The sequence below is a fragment of the Dromaius novaehollandiae genome, chromosome 1 (assembly GCF_036370855.1).
Source record: "Dromaius novaehollandiae isolate bDroNov1 chromosome 1, bDroNov1.hap1, whole genome shotgun sequence".
NCBI lineage: Eukaryota > Metazoa > Chordata > Aves > Casuariiformes > Dromaiidae > Dromaius > Dromaius novaehollandiae.
Genome location: NC_088098.1, coordinates 156,310,437 through 156,324,740, shown reverse-complemented (window position 1 = coordinate 156,324,740; position 14,304 = coordinate 156,310,437). Strand labels below are relative to the sequence as shown.

Genomic DNA, 14,304 nt, shown 5'->3' with positions numbered 1-14,304 from the left:
TGTTTAAAAGGCAGCATTTACGATGGACTCAGTGAACTGAGTGTCTGAGTCAAATGACCTAATTCCTCTAAGCCTCTGTGTCTAATATTTTATATTAGCTGACACTAGACTGATGCTCATTCAGCACCTTACTTAGGCCTTCTGAACTCCACTCCATACTAGGGTGCTCTGCGTCTGCATGTGCAGAGGCCAGAAAGCATAGTGCTGTGTTTGGGGCATTTATCTTGGACATAAATGTATACTTACCCTTTACTGTAAAGTATTTGTGCCCTGTATCTTCTCCACCTAGTGCCCCATCTGCTCTGCTCCACAAAGAGCTCCACCTGCAGCAAAAGAAGGGCTTCCCTTTAAGATGAAACCTTGGCACTAATGAGAAGACAGTTTTTCCCATTGTGGGGGACAGATGAATGAATTTTTTTTGCCTTAAACATTTCTTGGTGCATGGGGTGCAGGCAGGCCACAACCCCGAACAAGCCATCTGTCCCTGGCGGAAACAAGACTGGGTTGCTGCGACGCCCGAGATGGTCTCCCTGCAACCACCCAGGACACACCGAGCCTGCACTGAACGAGACCACAATCGGGCAGAGACTTTGGGATCTGGACTGTAAATTATTGTCCGTTTTTAGCACAACTTCCATAAAACGTGCTTGGCATTAGTGGCTAAATTTGCTGAAGCCTTAGGCCGCACTCCCTAGTTCAGTGAGAAAGGGCCCCAGAGCTGGTGCAGACTGGAATGATAAGGGAGTTACCAGCAATTTGCATTCCTGTGCACTGCTGAAACAGTGCTAATTGCTGGAGTTACCACCTCTTTGTCAGGACCTTGAGAGCTAATGGCTGGACCCAAGAATAGAGACACACCTGTCAGCAGAAATGGCAACAGTAAATGGCCTACCTAGGGACAGTGATGAGACCCAATAAGGAGCAGGAGACCCCAGACCTAAATATTACTATTGGTCTGAACTACCACGTGAGGGGTGGGAAAACTTAATTTGAAAAAGCTATAATTGCCGAGGGATTTCTTTGTTTAGCTCTCGCTCTCTCTCTCCCCCTCGTCTCTCGGCCCTCGCCCCTCGCCCTCGTCCCTCTCTCTCGTCCCTCGTGGGCCCTCGCCCCTCGCCCTCGTCCCTCTCCCTCGTCCCTCGTCGGAGGCGCCCAGCTTGAGCTGTAATTCAAATGGAGTCAGCGGAACATCATCGGCCTCGGAGTGGTGGTAGCTAGCTTCCTCTCTCCTTTTCCAACTTCTCTCTATCTTTTCCCCTCACCCTTGCTCCCCTCTCCCCTTCGCCTTTCCCCACCTTTTCTCCCCACTCCGTTGAAAATAAAGTTAAAAGGTTGTACAACATTTGACTGGTTTTAGGATCTTAATCTCATCCTTGGGATCGTAACAAAACCTTCCCAATATTGGATCGGGACACCCATGCACCTGTTCTTATAGGTAATGGGAACCTATAGAAGCGTAATTCTCCCTTTTCCCTTCACAATGGGATTCTCCAGCTGTGTCCCCGGGAAATCATCACATCTCTCAAGATCCTCCCAGTGGCATCTTATAAAGGCTGACATCAACACCTGAGCTGATCTAGTGCTTTGCTTTAGAACACAAAACAAATACCTTTTGTACCCAAACAGTCAGCTCTCTTTTTTGTAGTACTTTCTCTACATCCACAGACAAATCTCTCTAACTTCGTCATTTGTATGCTTAGAAGTTTTGCCAGCTTAGCTGTATTGGTTAGAAGGGTGGGAAAAAAGATAATCCTTTACTAGTGTGGTCACAGTGTTAATAACTCTTATACAGAAGAAATTCCACCAGCAAAAAATCCTTTAGCAAAGGCAGGTTATTCCATTTAGAGAGAACTGCTAAGGCTACCTCTGCAGAAGAATACTTTTGCCTCTGGGAACAACATCATCTGAGGGAAGAGAGAGGGAGGTAATGGTTAGAGGAGCCATGTATGCCACACAAGCCTTAGGAAGTACTGACAAAGCCACTGGGTCTCACCTGCCAGGTAGGAGGTAATCATTTTCTGCCTGATACCATATTGTAAGGCTAAATAAAGAAAAGGGGTGCATTTCAGATTAAGGCACTCACACGCTACAAGGAAAAGGGCCATAGAAATATCTAGAGATAGCAAGAAATATTATGGCAAGGAAGGGTAAGCGGTTTAAGGCTGAAAATAGGTTTTATGGAGACAAACTGCATGGGGTATATATGTATTTTAATAATTGTATATAATCTGTAGCCTGTCTATATAATGCACAAAAGCACTGACAACCAGCAGAAACAGCACTCATTTGGAAATACAAAGAATAAGTTTGACAGGGAACTGACATCCCCAGTGACTTCTAAAATTATATACAGTTGAGATTTACAAAATTTACGTTTTGATATGACAGCATAGAATCTAGAACAGCTAAGTAAAGTCAGAACAGGAGTAGAGAAAAGGTTCAAACCTCCCCTGCATGAAAGTTGGAGACCTTCTCTGCCACCTGCAGAGCGGTCTTCCTGTGTCCCCCCAGTGGTGTATTGGAATATCCCAGATGTTTCCCCTTGTACGCTAAGGAAATCCCACCTGTGCTATTGAATCCAGACACTGCTGCTTTCAGGCTCATATCCTGCTTTGGACAATATTTAGCAATAGAGACTTCAAAGGCAAGCTCTAACACCCCATTTCTGGAAAGACAGAGATAAAGTGCTTCCTCCTAGATTTTACCAGGTAGAGGCTGGCTTATGTAGATTAATGTTTTGGTATAGTCATATCTGTATAGGGGACAAGGCAGACAGATTTCTTTGTGTTTCAGAGGGTATTCAGCTCACACAATGATAGCTATTGTAGTGCAACCTAATATGCTTTACAGTAGGATTACAGGCTATAATTGCAGAATGCTTTGTTGCTAATATTAATAAACACATTATATTTAATTTCCAGAACAGACACTGTAAATCAGCTGTTTGAATCAACTGCTGGATTTTTCCAAGGGCCGAGATTATTTCTCATTTGTGAATGCTTCTTTTACTACAATGCTGTGTTTTATACATTCAAATAAGCATAAAGTACACAACAGAAGGGCTTATAAAAGGAAGAAAAGTTGTTTTTTGAAGCAGTAGAAGCCCTGTAACGTTTGGCTTTTTGCTTGTTTTATAAATAGTGCAGTGAACCCTGATGCTCACTTTTCTCTGAAATGTCTATAATTAAAGGGTGATGGGCCAGATCGTGAATGCCTTATTCAAAGTGTGACTGCTCGTGGTACAAAGTACTCTCCAGAGTGAGTAAGTGCATCATAATTTGGGCCACTGTTGTCAGAGTTTAGTAATAGACTGCTATATATAACTAGGTCCTAGGAAAGTACCAAAGTGTTCAAGCCATTTTAATTGCATTAATGCAGCTGACACTGATCAGTGGGGAATATTCTGGTGTCTTCTGGTAAATTCTGATTGTATCTAGGCAAAGGTAACTTTTGTAAGGCAGTGTTGACATTGGGAAGTATGTGTGTCTTGCATTAGTATTTCTGGTCAGAGGTAATTGTGCAGACACAAAAAGCCTTTTGTATGGCTCTAAAGCCTGAGAATCCAAACTCTTAATTTATTGACATCCTTCTGATGAAGATGGGAGACAATGAGCCTATTGTTGCTGCTGGACTTCTCTGTTGTACTCATGTTTACTAGACACCAGATTTTCAAGGTAGTTATATTCCTAAGAATGTAGAGAGATACCTTATGATATTTTCAATAGATGTTCTATTTCTATTGAATCTGTGAGATTTAATCTAGAGAGAAACTGAAAGTTATCTCTTTCTGTGCTGGTCTTGAGAATCTGGCCCTACAAAGTTCTTAATCTCAGATGGTTCTCTCTCTTCTAGCTCCTTTTCCTCATTACAAGAAAAACAATATTGATTCTTTGTGTGCACATTGCTTTCTTATCTGTAGGTTATAATGAGATATATTTCTAAACTTTTAAGGTCATTATAATAAACAATATTTCAAGAGTTAATTATTAAAACTCTTTTTTAAAAAACCTAATAAAGGTACAATCCACTGGATACTATTCATGCTAATTATCTGTCCCTGCTGCCTTTGAATTATGTGCTCTGAAGCTTCCTTTGGCTGCAGATCTCTCTGATCCATTAGCCTCTCTGGCACATGTTCTGGTACTCTTTCCTTTTTTTTTTTTTTCTTTTTTTTTTTTCTCCCAACCTTTCCGCATAAATGGGATGCCACAGCACAGTTGCCCTAGATCATCACAATAGTTTTGAGCAGCCAATTTACAAGTAGCTTAAGCACTCCTATTTCCATACCTATGAGGTCAAGGATCATGTGACAGCAGATGCAGACAGTCACTAGATGTACAAAGATCTCAAAATGTAACTTTAGCCAAGTGTTTACTTAAGCTAGTACAAGAAATATGTAGATCTAAACAAAGCAATAGAATGCTTGCATGTATTTGCATACATCATAGTTTCTTCAGTATTCTGAAAAATAATTTAGGCTAATTCTGAGCTCACTCAGGAATTCATAAACCCTCTTCTATCTGTGACTCCTTTCCTTAATTATGCTGTGTATCTGCCTCCACTGTGCAATGTTTTCTTCCTGCTTAGCTGATGTAAAAAGTATCCCTCTTCTATAAACATATCCCTTCCACTTTTGCAAACCTTTCCTTCAGTCCTCTATTCCTGATTGCTCTTGTTCTCAGTCTGTCAGGTGCCATATTTTGGGTGTCTCAGTGCTAGTACCATGAATGTTTGTTCTTCTGGTGGAACAGTCCATACTACTAAGTTAAAGAGCTCTAATCCAGAGACCCAAGGCTAACTCAAATGGACTGGCTCACTTCCCCGCTGCTTAGGCCTACCCACTCCAGAGGAGAATGGCCACATCTTCAATATATGGCTTATCCCTGGGCCTTCTCTTGGCCTATTAGTTGCATCTTTGTCCTGAGAGAAAAGTATTATCTTTTGCTGTTGAAGGGGAGGAGGTTCTATTCAAACTAACTAAAATAGTGTGAGCATTGTGCTGTAGACCACTGGAACAGTGTTCTTACAGCATGAAACCAAGAGTATCTGCTCCACCTTCGGGAAGCATGAGAGTACATAAGAAGATGTAGAGCCTGACAGGACGGTGCTGGAAGAATGTATAAAACAAAGTCTTGTCCACACTCATTTCCAGGAGCAGTTCTGGAAGTCAGCAGAGCTGAAGACCATGCCCAGGCTGTGTTTTGAACAGTTGGAGGGAGATGTCCAGAACAGAACAGAGCTAAGGAAAGAGATAAGTAGATTGTGAGGAAAATCAGTGGTCCAATACTTGAGTTCACTGTCAGACCCTCTCTTATTTAGCAATGTAAATGTACCCAGATGACCCAAATCCTGACATTCTGATTTCACCGTTTTGTAGCTTCATTAGCTTCAAATGAGACACCCTTTATCTGATTTCACAGAAAAGAGAAGCAAATAAGACACAGTGGTTTCAATCATCGGAGTTCTCAATGAGGTTACTTTACTATTTATGTATTATTTTAACAGTAACATTTGTCAAATGATCATCCACTTTGTAGACAAAATAGAAATTTTCCTTTCCTTTCCTTTCCTTTCAACTAAACTGTGTTAGAGGGATTAGCTCAATTGCTCTAAATGAAGGTTTTCTTGGATATTCAAGTGTTAACAGAAGCTGAATTTTATTTCTATCAGCAGTAGTAACTGATTTTTACTGTGTGGGATTTCTTTCTTTCTTTTTTTTTTTTTTTTTAAGAAAGAAATATTTTCTGGGATCCCAACTCTGGGTTCTTAATACTACATAGTAGAGCATTCCCGTTGCTTATAGCTCTACTAGTACATTTAGCACACCCTCTAACCACAACAAACTGCCTCCTGGTAATTGTCCCTGGCTTGTACGAACACTCAGTTGTTCTCAGAAACTTTTTGAATGAATACTAGTTGGATCACACCAAAACAATGCCAGGGGCTGTTCTAACAGTTAAACAGGATAGAGGATTGAATTTCAGTGCCCAGCAAAATTTGATGATACTGTTTAATTTTTCGGTATAGATACAGTCATGATGAAACTAGGTGAGTGTGATGGAACTGTGTTACATAGACACATTAAAAACATAAATTAGAACAATTAAGTATAAAAAAAGTTTTAAAAATTTGTAAAGCTTCTATATTAACTAAAGAAAGCATATGAACATTGAACTGTGCACACATGCTATACAAAGTTGGTGAATAACACTGTGAATTCTGAATGGCTGATTATATACAATGTCTCTTGGCCCACCTTTTTTTAATTAGCTCATATATATAATTCATGCAAAGGAGCTGCCTGCTACATAACTAGTTGCTATTCCATAACGTAAAATATCTGTGCTTGCTGTATTTAGGTTTTCACAATTATTTCAATTCTGATCCTTCATTGTAAACAATTTATATAATTCCAGAAGTTATATCTTTTGGAGGCTATATTTTCCAGGCATGTTGTCTCTTTGAAGATCATTTCACTTTTGTTTATTTTTAAGATAGATAAAGAGCTTGCCTATAGAACAAGTATAAAAAGTCTAGGCTCTCCAATTAAAAACTAAAATGAAATCAAGCAGTTTATATATTAAAAGATTGTGGAGCATTTCATGTTTATTCAGTTTTTATTCTGAACACATTTAATGAAAAGGGTTTTTCTGAGTGTTATAAAAAATTAATCAAGTAGATTCTGAAAATAACATACCTGGCATGCACAGTAGACTTTCCACATGTTTTCTCATTCAGTTACAGTTATACCAGTAGCCTTTTCTTAGACATTTCCTGAGTTTTGACTGCACAACAGTGTAGTCCTCCTATCTTCGTAATACAGTCTTCTTGAAATTCCAGACAGGTCTAATCACTTGTACAGCTGATTAGCATCTTCAGTGGGTTAATTCTGTGCTCCAGTATGAATATATAGATATAGTCAGCATATAACATGCAACTGCATCATTTGTTATATGGGTGCATCAGGATTTAGCAACTTTCAGGGGTCAGAGATCCACTTTTAGTTCAGTAGAGTAGTTCGATTTCTGATCCATTCCAAAGTGAAACAGGGGAATTTGGGTCAGTTCTTGTTGCGTTAAACACTGTTTGGTAGCTTGTGAAATGAAAACAAAAAAAAAAAAAAAAAAAAAAAAAAGGAAAAATGGACTAGATGTTTCTCTAGGGTTTTCTTATTTTCTTGCCTCTCTTTCCAATTTTCACTTTAAAGCTGTATAGAAAACACTTAAAATAACTAATAAGAGAGAACTGATGATCCATCAGTGTAGGAAGCCCATATTTGATTTTCTTCCAGGCACAGCTTCCAAGCCAGCCATGTAAGCCCATGGAAACATAAAATAAAACTGGACAATTTTTATGTGGATTACTATGTTAATTACCATCTCCACTAACAGAAGATTTTTTTTCATCTGTTTTGAAAGAGAAGTTGATATTGGATTGCTACTTAAAACATCCTACATCCAATCATACAGCTCTCTTCCAAAATAAAAATAGTTGGAGCAAATCTTGCCCTGTTTCCAGGCTTGTTAAAATAGCATTAAGCTTGGTTCATACTTCGACTAGCTGGCAAACCTAGGTTATGAATTAGTAGGAGGACATGTGTATGCACTCTTCAATGATAATGAGAACAGCTGAGAAACTCTTTCACTGTGAATTTGTGAATGAATGTGGAAATTCAAAGTCACAGCAGTAGTTCTCTGAGTTATTCTGGTTGTCAAGCTATTAAAAACTTTTAGCAAGTAGAATTCTGGTATCATTATATCATTTTATTCTGTTACCTCCTTGTATTGTTTGATATAAGTCATAGATGCGGGAGAAAAAAGAAAAACAGCTCACTGGAGAAACTGTAAAAATGTAGGTACAGGGTCGTCTGAGGAAAAAAAAAAGTCTCTGTTCCTACAGATGGGTTTTTCTGTTGAGATGAAGACTGAATTAGCACAAAAATGAACTCTTGTAAGTGGCAAATAGACCTCTACTGTCTGCAGATCAGAGGAAAATAGGAACAGTGAGGAAGAAAGACCCATTGCTAGAAATAGCTTTCACATCAGACTTTTTTTTTCAGATTTTCTGGAGGATAATTTTATTAGCCTGACTATTATGTTTCATTAGTTAAAAACAAACAAACAAAACCAAGAAACCCTTAAAATTAAACTTTTTTTTTGGGGGGGGTGTTCTTTACTTCTAAGTCACAGTCCTTTTTCCTTTTTTGCAGCACCTAATTTCATGGGCCCCTTTTATACCTCAATGTGATTATATAAGAATGAAGTCACTGTCACATAGAAAGGACAAGGTCAATACAGATGAAAAATAGGCACAACAATAATCTTTTTAGAAAGAAATAATGGCATTCATATTCATAATGGCAATTTTTAATCAAATAGCACAAAAAGACCTGGGAATACAAAGGCTAGATAGTTAATGGAGAACTTCTCTCTCAGTTATTCTCAGTAATAATAATGACAGCATTCATCATTTAATTCGAAATGTCAGAATGAAACAAGTTCATACAACCATCTTCATTTCCAAAAAAAAAAAAAAAAGAAAGAAAGAAAGGAAGAAAGAAAGAAATGAGCTGAGTTTCATTTACACTCTTAAAAAAGTGAAGGGGGAAAAATGGAGGGGAAGAGGGACAAAGAGACACCTTTGGAAGCAGCAAGTCTGAGAACAGGAATGCACTGCCATGAAAAGCACTTAGGCACATTCAGAGGGAAAGTTTGACTCCCTCTGAAATATGTTGCCTGTTTTGCAATGATGAAAAGCCTCTGTTACATCCACCTTGTATCACTAGCTTTTCAGGTGGTTGCATAGTAAAAACAGAAAGCGGATCTTGGCCTTTATCGAGCAGACTGCATTTTTTAACATTCATTCTCACTGCGGCTGTTCTTTCCCATAGTATTTATAGTGACCAGAGGAGAGATGCAGCACTAGCTGAGTTTTTACTACTGTTTTGGTTTTAGCTGCCAGGAAAAAACTGACCTCTTATGGCCTTCAGCAAGTCTGGCTTGTGTTTAGATGGATGATCTACATTTCAATTTAAATGAAAATAACTTTATGCAGAAATAGATTGAGGACCAGCTTAGGTCCTGAATGTGCAGGGAAGGAAAAACTAAACAGTCTCCTTCTTCCTCTCTTGCATGGCCAGCATTAAAACAGATAGCCAGACCAGCTCTTGCCTTCAAGAGAGGAGAAAGATTTCTACAGTTGTTTCCCTGTGGAGTGCCTCTCCAGAAAATGGTGTGGAGACAGATTGTGATAGGAATAGCAATTGCTCTTCTTCTTCTGTCATTCAGCAGGCACTGTGGCTTGTTTGCTGACGAGGGGAAAGTACGCTGCGTCAATTAAGAGACTGTAGTAAAGAAAAGCTTCTCACATTTGGGAAATCTGAAGGGGTGCTGTACTACCCTCATGAGCAGCAGCTCCCAGCGATCCCTCAAGGACAGTGCCCATTCTGCACCTTCTCATCAGATGGCATCTGCCTGAAAGGCAGCTGGGTTTGCTGTGGAGTACTAAATACATAAAACAAGGCATGAAGCAATAAGTAACCCTGGGTAGAAGACTTGATTTAGCTTTTTTTGTGCATATTGTCTAATAATTTACCATAAGAAAAGACAAGACAAGAAATAAAACAAAATAAAAATGACAAAGTCTTTCACAGAGGAGCCTAGAAAGAAAAATAACCAAACCCAGTCAATATGTTAGCTCAGACTCTGATATGAAATGAAATATTAGGAGACAAGAGAATGCAGTTCATATGTTCTCCTCTAAAAATGAAAGGGAATATTGAACGAATACACCATCAAGTTGTGATTACTCTTCCCAAATGCTTCATCAAAGCACATGATCAGGGCATAATTATACAGTCCTATCCACACATGAAATATCGTAGGCATAGCCTGACTATGTCTCTGAAGGTGGACAAAGTGGGAAATACATTCCTACACACAAAAAGTATGAGTAGTGTTGAGAACACAGGAATATTTGTCTTCATAACTGCATCTTAACTAGTCTCATGAACTCTTTCATAAGGAACCAAAAGGGTTCTTCAGCTAGGCAACTTTTCTTGCAGACAGTCATCTCATTGCTCTTAAGTCATTTGAAGGAAAAAGGGGTTACAGGCCTGCAGGGTTAAAATCTGAGAAAGCCTCTTGGTTCACATTTGTAGAAAGGAGAAAATAGAAAAATAAAAGAACTTGCTAGAAACCACTGCTTATTTTCTTGCAGCTGTAAACTTAAAAATATTCACACCAAATTATTTTGCATTTTACAAAAACAAAGGAAAACTGAATGCTCACCAAAGCCATATGCTTTGTTGCCAAGTTTTAGTCTGCAGTCAAGCCTTATGGTAAATTTATAAGCCATGTAATATGTTAGGTTTTAGCAGGACTGCTGACACAGCCTTTTGCTATGGTGCTCACAACAGCAATAAATAAGTCTCGCACTTTTGATTTATTGTAGCATAAGAGCTTGATCTACATTCCATCAAACACAATGAGAGTCTCTCCATTGACTTCAGTGCAAGCTGAATCAAGCACTTAAATGGGAAGGAAGACAGGCCCCGAGAGCTTAGTTCAGAGTGGAGACCAGTGGGGATCCAAATAGACAGGAAGGTGTTTTATTCAATCACTCTCATTTTCTCTGTACAAAAGATTGCCTGTAAGCTGGGCGTGAGATTTTGACGCACATCTGAGGTTCACGTTTGTGTGCATGGTGCGTGAATCAGCCCTGGCCTCTGCCTTTGACTGTTCAGAAGCACTTACTGGAATTCGGTAGGTGGGAAGTCATTTTGTTGTAAAAACAGGCATCAAAGGGTTGCTACTATCCTCTAAAACATACAGGGACTGTGGAGGAAGGATGAAATTGTGGCAGTCTAGGTCATGAATGAATCACAATTGTCAACGCAGTCCTTCAGCAGCTCAGCTCCTCTGTGAAATCCAGGCTGAGGCCAAGAAGAATGTCAAAATAATTGATGCCAGTGTCAGCACAGGATGCAGAGGAAAATAAGTAATAACTGAGTCATCAAGGAGCAGACGTTTCTTGTCATGCTAGATGTCAAAACCCAGCTTCCTGATCTGAAGTAAGCTCATTCTCATGGAAATAATGAAGAGGCCAAGAGACACATGTAGGTTGACCAGTTACTTCCACACAGCCAAATTCCAGTTGGAATATGTATTGTTATAAAGCTAAGATTGCCTGTCACTGTGACATCCAAACCGAGTTGACTGGTAAAAATCACAGAATAAATCATTTCCTTTTTCTGCTAGCTTTACATCTCAAGCTAGACAAGCATAGTGGTTGTGTAATTGATGCCCCAGGGTAAAAGTATCAACCCTCTGTTAAGTTGACCAGGAACTTCAAAGCACTTTAGAAAGCCTATAAATTGTATACAAGCTTCACACCAAATCTTACAATGGAATACATTTGCTACATTTTGCAGTTTAGCTGGGTTTAATCTCATACTCTTTCTGTGTCATCAAATACCAGTTTTCTTGCTATTATTTGCCTATATTTTTGTCAGAGCACTCTAACATTTTGCTGCTGCATTTGATTTAAAAATGGGTACAGTTGTTCAGGCTTTGTGGCTAAAAAGCCACTTGGGCTAAAATTTGTGTCATAAAGCTGCAGCCATTTAAAATGCCGTATAATGACTGTGGCAGCATAGATTTCTCTGCTTTCCCCCTAGATAGATTTGACATCGAACTTGCACCAACTGCAGATGAGGTTGTGCAAACTGAAGATAATGGAAGACATATGATGAGTGAGAAGATGAAAACAATGAAAGCCAATACTGTATTTCACCCTTAATTTCTGTACAAGCAAATATTATGCAAATTTAGACCATAATGAATCTAACTGTTAGATTCAAATAGCTCCATTCAGTTCTAAAAGTCTGTGGGTACATAGCTGTCTGCCCAGTTTTATTTCCCGAAGGAATTCACCTAACATTACGGCTGGGCAGAAATCTGTCACATAAGACTCCACACCATATCTGAAAACAAGAAAGTCATGCTGGGCAAAGAGCTGTGTAAAGTGCCTTAAAGATTTTACACAAATGGAAATTTTCTTCAATGAAAGTATGTATGTCGGTTTTCTAATTGCATAAATCTTTCTTTGTATGCATTTGGAGGCCAAGATTTTAAAAGCTTTCAACTAAATTCCCTTTTTTATGACCAGATGAAAGGTATGTTTTTCTATTCTATGAAACAAGCACCCAGTTGCTGTCCAAGAGCTACATGTCTATTAAATTTAACTAATAACAGCATGTGCTTTGGTAGATAGAGTATCCTGGGAATAACTCCAGGAATGCAGAGCTCCATCCACTCTCACCTTTTTTTTTTTTTTTTTTTTAAGGAACTTTATTTACTTGTAAGATTCTCACAGGAACACAAATGACTTTGCCTCCACGATTACTTTTCTTCAAGCTGATGAACACCTAATAAAATATTAACTTAGTTTGTGCCTAGGGTAAAATATACAATAGGGACATGGCAGTGATCTGTCAGTAACCAACCCAAGGTTCCTGTTCTCATGCCAGAAAGAGTGCAGGCATAGCAATTCTTTAGGCTTTTCTTCAGATGATTAATGTAGAATCATCTTTCCTTTTAATACAACCAAGAATGTTGTCCATTATTATTAGTATTGGACTGTTTTCATATACAAAAAAAAAAAAAAACCAGAAAAGTATATGCCATCTTAATTCAGTATAAATTAGATGATAATGTTTATTATTTACTCAAATTACAACTAGCTATCCATATTTCCATGATTAATATTAAGAAGACATCTCTTTATATGCTTGACCGATTGCCAGCAATGTTCAGAAATCTCCTGCTGGAGAGAACAGAAGTTGAAAGTTTTCTGTACCTCTAGAAATATGAAGTCAATTTTGCTTGGAAGTCTCAAGTCATGTGGATTTATCTACCTGTATTTAAAAATGCACTATGCAATTACAGTGAAACTGTCCAGTTGCAAAGCATCTATGTACTTTTACTAATTAATACTTTTGATCGCCCTTTCCCACACTCATTAACTTGTGACAAAAGCAAGACGTAGTCATGTATTTGGTAGATATCTTAGATGGCAAAAAACATTAGAATTTGGGCAGTCGTGGTTTCTGGTCCTAGGCTACTAGGAAAAATCTTCTTGGAGAAGAATAATATCAACCTTGGACTTAAGAATTCAATTAGAAGGCTATTCTGAATTAAGATGCAGGTTTTTTACATTTCCTTTACTTCATCAAATTATGCAGGTAGGCAGAATCCACTCCAGCCTAACTTAGGATCTGCTGTTATTATTGGTTTCACTCCCATCCATACACAAAATTCTGTCATCAAGTCATCAGTATGTGAATCAAAACTCAGGTACAGCATTCACACAGCCCAGTGACTCCTTGGCACCTGAATCCTTGTAGCCTTCCTATGCTTCCTGAAAATTAGCTGCCATGCCCAGCAGGCAGTCAAATTCACTGGAGAAATATCACAGGGAGGCTCTGTGTACGCTAAGAGGTTCCATGTAAGCCCAAACGACCAGCAGGATATGCCCTCAGCTGGCTCGGTGAACTGCAGCTCCAACAAGACAATAACTTCACAGTGACTCTTCCCCCTGAGCTAGGCTCACGTAAGTGCCACTCTTTGGCTGCCTTTGTAGGACACGCTACTACTCAGGCCTCTGAACCTGCTTCCTTTCTTGTTCTGAGTCTACTGGAGTCTTCAAGAACCAACTCACTCACTCCTCTATCAGGTCGTTGCTTCAAGCCATGATAATCCTTTGAATCAGCTAGGGCTTCGTGTGGACTTCTGGAGAAAGGGGGCATTTTCATTGACCCATGCAGAACAACATGGCACCTAACTATGAGGCCCATCTATATTTAGGTCTGAGAATGAAAGACTATAAAAGGCTGTGTAATAGCCTTGGAATTTGGCCAGACTTTCATCCATACAATTCTTGGCCTGGACTCAAATTCTTCACTTGCTGAGATGAAAACTGGTAGCTCCAAAGCACTACCCAGCAACTCACTCAAACAGTTCAGTCCAGGAAGTACAGAGATTTATATTTAGTTAAGACTGCAAATGACATTTGAAGAAGCAAAATATAATAATCCACTTGAATAGCTCCAAACTGTAATTTGGCCATGAGTAACAGGCCTTGCTTCCACAAAAATGTAAGTGGATCGTGCAGCCAGGTCCTCATCAACAATCAAATACAGTTAGCAGTACTTTCTATTGCAATTGGATTCTAGTCATACAAACCCATCTCCACTGTCTTTTGAATCTCTAATAAGGCAGCCATCAGAGTGGATTTCTTTAGCTG

At 39.0% G+C, this 14,304-nt stretch overlaps 1 long non-coding RNA gene across 1 annotated transcript; it reads right to left on the bottom strand.

Annotated features, from left to right (window-relative positions):
* Positions 1–4,661: 4,661 nt before the first annotated feature.
* LOC112984521 (uncharacterized) lies at positions 4,662–7,108 on the bottom strand. Its single transcript, XR_003259518.2, has 2 exons — positions 6,698–7,108; positions 4,662–5,239 (listed from the first exon to the last, which is right to left on the bottom strand). It is a non-coding gene; the product is annotated as an uncharacterized LOC112984521 (long non-coding RNA).
* Between the last annotated feature and the right edge of the window lie 7,196 nt (positions 7,109–14,304).